Source organism: Alligator sinensis, unplaced genomic scaffold (genome assembly GCF_000455745.1).
Source record: "Alligator sinensis unplaced genomic scaffold, ASM45574v1 scaffold264_1, whole genome shotgun sequence".
Classification (NCBI taxonomy): Eukaryota; Metazoa; Chordata; order Crocodylia; family Alligatoridae; genus Alligator; species Alligator sinensis.
The window spans coordinates 2,240,352-2,247,219 of NW_005841831.1; positions in this window are offsets into that span (position 1 = coordinate 2,240,352).

Consider the following 6,868-nt stretch of genomic DNA (forward strand, 5'->3'; position numbering starts at 1 on the left):
GTCAACAGTATATCCCCAGACATACTTTTTTCCATTGAAACCTGGGATTTCTGTCCACAAGGATTATATGGCACCTCTCTTATCAGTTGAAAAATCTACTATATTTGATTTGATACAGTCTTTGATGTAGAGTGCCATTCCCGCAGTAGTATGACTTATTCTATCATTCCTGTATAATTTGTATCCATATATTACAGCATCCCATTGATTTTCTTCATTCCACCATGTTCTGGAGATACTTATTATGTCAATATCATTATTTACTACTAAGCATCCAAGTTCCTCCACCGTTGATCTTAGACTTCTAGTATTAGTATAAAAACATGTATACTTCTTATTATTGCCTGGATAGCTACTGGTGTATGACCTTTTATTCAGTAGATCTATATGTTCATGCTGGTCTTTTGTGTTTCATCTGGCACTCCCTCCTTGCTTACCCCTAGTCTAATCCCTGTTATGGTTTCACTCCTATAGGTTGTGTCAGTATAAACTGTGTGCTATTCCTAAACCCTTCTTCCCTACACCCTTGTCTCAGCCATGCATTGAGACACTTTTGCTCTACAATACTAGAAGGAACTAAATAAACTCTTAAAAAGGCTACCTCTGAAATTCAGGAAGGATTAATGCTTCCACCTTCAGGCTGGGTACGTTTTATTACCCAGGATTCACAAACTTGGCAACCCAGGACAGCCCATTGTTTCTGGCATTGCCACCTCCCAGAGGGAGTTGCTGGTTATGTTGACTCAGCTTTATTTCCACATGCAGGGGAATCTGCCACCTATTTGGAAGATACTGTTTCCTAAAGAACCTAGTTTCCATTGACAAGCTTTGAGCTAGAGCCATATTAGCGACCATGGATATTATATATCTGTACACTAACATCCCCCATGGATTACAAGCCAAAAAGAACATTATCCCCAACCAGGACACTGCTGCTGTTTCCATCCCTCCATCAAACTGACTCTAGAATATTCCACCCAGCAAATTCAGTTCTTGGACACCACTGTGAAAGTTTGCAATGCCCGCATTACCACCCCATTCTGTAGGAAAACAGATGACCATTACAGTGACCTCCACTCTAACAATTTTCATCCTAAATACACCACTAGATCCATTTCCTACAGCCAAGCTCTGTGTTACAACCATATCTGCTCTGATCCCACCAACTGGGATGCATGCATTAAGGAACTGTGGACACTACCTAACTTTACAATACAATCCTAAAATCATAACTATTCATTTGAATCAACAAAGACAGAGTTAGATCCCACCCTGACCTGCTAAAATACTAGCCCCTTCCCATGATAGTCCTCCCCTACCCTCCCAGCTGCATTTGCCACATGGGCAGTCCCCACCTTCAGGTGAGGCAGCTTAGCTCCCCATATGTGATGGGATGCTGCTCACATGGTCTGCAAGCCTCGGGAAGGAGAAGCCAGCTTGCCCAGCACCCCGCAATGCCGCATGCACAGCACAGTCTCCCTCCCCCTCCCAGCCATGTGGGAAGCACCCCTTGCAACACAGGCACCTTGGTTTCCCTTGCCCTGCACACAAGAACATGCCCTTGATCTCCCAAATGCATGCACCACCCACCTACAGTGTGGGCAGCCCAGCTTTGCTGGCAGCTCTGGAACTCCAGCCCCCTCCCTGCCACTCTGGAAAGAGAAAATGTAGGGGGAAATTGTGGTCCCAAAATAACCCTTTGGGGCCCACATGCAGCTCACAGGCTGCCAGTTGGACAGCCCTGAGCTAGTCTATAAGGTACAAATCTTCCTTGCCTTGTTTTTCCTGGCAATTGTGAATAAATCCTTTCCCAAACCACTAGAGAGCACCCAATAGCTTCTTTTAAAAGTCTCTCAGCTGTCTTTGTGTTTACCTCCCAGCCTAACACCTGCTGCTGTGCTGTGGTGAAGGTGGCCTGTTGCAGTTCCAGAGCTGTGAGTTCAAGTGTTGTTAGGTGCTTGGGCAGTAACCACTCCAAACTGACCCAGATTTAGGGGGTGTTACTTCACTTGGATTGGGGAGTGAAAGGTGGCAGACATGCTAGTAGCCACATCACTCTCTTGTGAGCTGTTGGATGCATAAAATGGCCTTTTTAGCCAAACTAGTGTGATGGGCCATGTTAGCTTGGGCAGACTTTTGACATTTCCAGCTGTCTCTATTGATTGACCCAGCAGGGCTTCTAGAATCCCAGTCCCTTGGTGGGATAGTCAGTATTGTCCACATCACCCCCAGAAAGTTTTTCTTTTGTTACAGAGGAGCATCAGCTCTCCCCGCGGGAGCAGGGTGAATCTTGATTGTTCCACTAGCTCAAGTGAAACAGCAAATCCTTCCTAGTGCACCTGTTAGAAAAGGTAGACCTGTTTACACTCAGCACCTCAGTCTAAGCCCTTGTTTCTAATAGCATTTAAGATATTTGCACAGAGTAAAAGGCACAAACAAGTAGCCATGAACATTTTTTTTGTGTGCATTCATCTCGCAGTGCTCTGGCCTTTCCTATCTGCAAGATTATTTCAGTAAGAAGTCTTGAGCAAGAAGGTCAGCAGCAGGAAGCAATAGTTCCTTGGTAAGTAATGTCTATTTCTATTATTTGGGCTGGGATGGTCAGTGTTCATTGGTGTTTGTTGTAAGTGCTTTTCCATTTGAACCATGACTGAGAAATGTAGACAATTCTGCATTGAACATTGAGCTCTGGAGTTTGCTTTGGGCAAATGATCAACCAGAGGAGTTTATCCCCTATGATTGAAAATCTATCCTGTTCTTGAGCTTTCCCAAGTAGAGATAGGTGTCTCTAGAATCATAGAAAGTTAGGGTTGGAAGCATAGGTGGAGGGAGAAATTTTTTGGGGGGGGAGGTGGGTACTGAGTGCATGCGTGCATGCCTTCCCCCGCCCCCGCAGGAAAGTCTGCAGGTAAAGGGGTGGGGGGAGGGGGAAAGACAGTGGTGGGGGAGTGGAGCTGAGGCTGTGCCAGGCTGCGCCCAGGACAGGCCAGGTCGGGTCATGGGGCCATCGGAGTCTGGTGGCTCCTCCAGGGGCATGGGTGGGCGGCTCCCTTTGCTGCATGCATGAAGTGGAAGCCGGTGGAAGGGGGCACATGTCCCCTGCTTAGCTCCCCCATACTGTGCCCCTGGATGAGCTGCTGGGCTCTGATTGCCCCAGGACCTGGCCTGGCCGTGGCCCCATTCACCATGAATGGGGCCCCAGCTGGGCCGGGTCGTGGGACATTCGGAGCCCAGCAGCTCATCCGGAAGTGTGGCGTGATGCAGAGCTGGAGAGCCAAGGCGGGTGGGGGGGCCGTGTGCCCTCCTGATTTTTGCACAGGGTAAGGGCAGGCTGCAGCTACAAGGTGGGCTCTGCCTGCTCCCAGCCTCCAGGTTGTCTAGCCAGGTTTTAAAAACCCCCAAGGATGGAGCTTCCACCACCTCTCTGGGTAGTTTGTTCTAGTGTTTTAGTACCCTCTTAGTGAGAAAATGTTTCCTGATATCTAACCTAAACTTCCCTTGCTGCAACTTGAGAACATTGCTCCTTGTTCTGTCATCTGCCACTACTGAGAATAGCTTAGCTCCATCCTCTTTTGACCCCCCCTTCAGGTAGTTGAAGACTGCTATAAAGTCTTCTCTCAGTCTCCTCTTCTCTAGATTAAATAAACCCAGTTCCCTCAGCCTCTCCTCATAAGTTATCTCCCCCCAGCTCCCTCACCATTTTTGTTGCCCTCCGCTGGACTCTCTCCAATTTGTCCACATTCTTTCTGTAGTGGGGGGCCCAAAACTGAACACAGTACTCCAGATGTGAACTCACCAGTGCTGAATAGAGGGGAATAATCACTTCCCTTGACCTACTGACAACACAGTTATCAATGCAGTCCAGTATGCCATTAGCCTTCTTGGCAACTAGGGCACACACGGTCCTTTTCTGCAGAGCTGCTGCCCAGCCAGCCAGCCCCCAGCCTGTACTGGTGCATGGGATTTTTTCGTCCTAAGTGCAGGACTTTGCACTTGTCCTTGCTGAGCCAGTCCATTCAACCAGCCCACATGTCCTTAGCTTGCTTGTGAGAATGTTGTGGGAGACCGTATTAAAAGCTTTGCTAAAATCCAGATATACCATATCCACTGGTCTCCCTGCATCCACAGAGCCAGGCACCTCATCATAGAAGGCAGTCTGATTGGTGAGGCATGACTTGCCCCTGGTGAATCCATGCTGACTGTTCCTAATCACCCTTTTCTCTTCCAACTGCTTAGAAATGGATTCCTTGAGCATCTGCTCCATGATTTTTCCAGGTATTGAGGTGAAGCTGACTGGTCTGTAGTTCCCTGGATCCTCCTTTTTCCCTTTCTTAAATATGGACACTGTTTGACCTTTTTCAGTCATTCAGGACCTTTCCTGATCACCATTGGTCAGCCAGTGCTACTGGTTGTAAGCACCAGGTGTTAGAACAGTCTCATAAAAGCATGTTTTGGTAGTGTTGGCATGATGTTGCAGCTGTGATGGTCCAGGAAGCATGTGAGGGGCAAAGAGTTCTGTGGGTCATGAGTGGATGGTTGGGATAGACTTAGACATTAGGGATGTGTGAATTGGGCCGTATTCAATTCGGATTTGGATTTGGCCCAAATTGGGTACAGTGATTTGATTTGTTGATTTGGATCACTGTTCCAATTTGATTTAACCAAATCCAAAGATTCAGTGCTGATTCAGAGAATCAGCGATTTGGCCATAGACACAGCTTAAAATTTTTTTTCTACATTACTCAAGGTACCAGGCACAGCTTGTGAACACTGCAGTGCTGGGGCGGATGGAGCGTCCCACAGGAGCGTGGGAAGCCCCCCTGCATGCTCGGCGACAAACATGGAAGTGGATTGTAAGTACTTCTGGTCCACTTCCGGGTCCGCTGGGGAGAGGGTGCAGGCCCCAACCACCTCGCACCCTCCCAGCTCGGTGATCAGCCATGGGGGGGGACCCCGGGTGCCCCCCCCCGACCTACTTGGCACCATTCACCAAGCCAGAGGTGCTCAGGCCCCCCCTCCCCCCAGCATACTCCCCAGCAGATCCAAAAGTGGACTGGAAGTGCTTCTGGTCCTCCTCTGGGTCTGCTGCCGAGCGCACTGGGGAGCCACCATGTTCCTGTGGGACGCTCCATCTGCCTCAGCATCTCAGCATTCATGAGCTGCCTGGTACCTAGAGGTATGTAGAAAAGACATTTAAAGCTGTGTCTAAGTCTGAATCATCAAATCTTTCTGAATCTCTCTGAATCGATTTGGAGGGTTCCGGTTTGATTCAGAGAGATTAAAGGGTCTCCTGATTCAATTCGTATTCAGAGATTCGGCCACCGAACTGGGCCAAATCTCCGTTGAATCGAATCAGCAACCAAAGCTTTGCACAGCCCTATTAGACATGCTTTCAAATGCAAGGCATTCTTTTGCCTCTTGCATATTTCCCTTGCACTGAAACTTTCACAGCTACAGAAATACTTTATGTTTGAAAGCTTGTTTAAGTCTATTCCAACTCTGCAGTTGGTCCAATAAAAGATACCACCCCTGCAAATCTTTGCCTTTTTCATAAAAGCAAGTAAGGTATGGTTTTATGTCTAATTGGCATTGGGATAGGCTTGGGCCAAAGCACTAAGGGCAGATCCTATTTCATTTACTCTGCCCAAATGACACTTACCCAGTCCTGTAACTTCTTTTTTGGCACTTAGCAATGCTGTCCACCTGAAGAGTGGATATGCAAACTGAGCATGGTCTCACTGGGTAGAGCAGGGAGAGATCTGTCTTCCCATATTTTATCCCACTAGTTATATTGTTAGCACACTTGCCCAAGAAGCAGGAGACCCAGGTTCCAGGCTCTCCTTACCTGGGGAGGAGGCAGGGGAGAGAGGGAGTGCAGTTTGAACCTTTTCTAGTCAGGAGGCCACAGGTTAGGCATCATGTAGGCCCTGTTAGCAAATAAAAACCTAGGATTCTGGACTAGCCCAGGGATTGACACGACACCTCATTTGATGAGTGATAGAAAAGCTTTATTTACTACAAGTATTTAAAATCAAGTCAAGTGAGCCCAAACCAAATCAAAGTCCAGTAATTAGCTATAAGGTGGTGATTTCTCACCAAACAGGTGATGAAGAGGTGGTCTGTTTCTGTTCAACTTCTCGAGTAAGTTGGGCACATCAGCAACTGGTGTCAGAGAGATATCTCACTCTTGAAGCACGCGTGCTCTATTTGCTGTTTTACTGCCTTTTTATACCCTTAGCTTAGCATCTTCAAAGCATTCTTTTAGTTGCATAAATCAAGAGAGTCCCAAGCAGTAATTGACAGGAAAATCCTGTTAATTAACCTGCTCATCACTGGTTATCAGAAATTTCTAATTTGAATGAGTTACCTTCTTTAGTAACAAGAGGTTATCCAGTTTGGAACATATCAGGAAACTGATTAACAGCCAGGAAAAACATACTAAATCAGGAGGAGACGTTTATCACATATGGGGAATGTCTCTTCCTACACATAAACATGAGTTAATTGCAAAAGAACTATTTACCATACTAATTAATCAAGGATAGACATTTCATATGGTTACACACCATACAACTAAGAGTCTGCCTGAAATCATCCTGAATATAGCATGATAAGCTGGAAGAGATACTTCATTATTCCTTCTCAGATGGCCTAGCCATGAACTCGCATCCTCTTGCATTATGCAGTTAGCATCAGTATTTTGTATTTTAACTTTTGTGAGCAGGCCTGAGCTTAGCATGAGTTTCAGAGTCATCAGGCCCCTCTTCAGCCCTCTTCCTGAAGCTAAGCCACTGCAGCATGCAATTAATAGTTTCATAGTTTCATAGTAGCTAGGGTCAGGAGGGACCTGAACAGATCATCTAGCCCG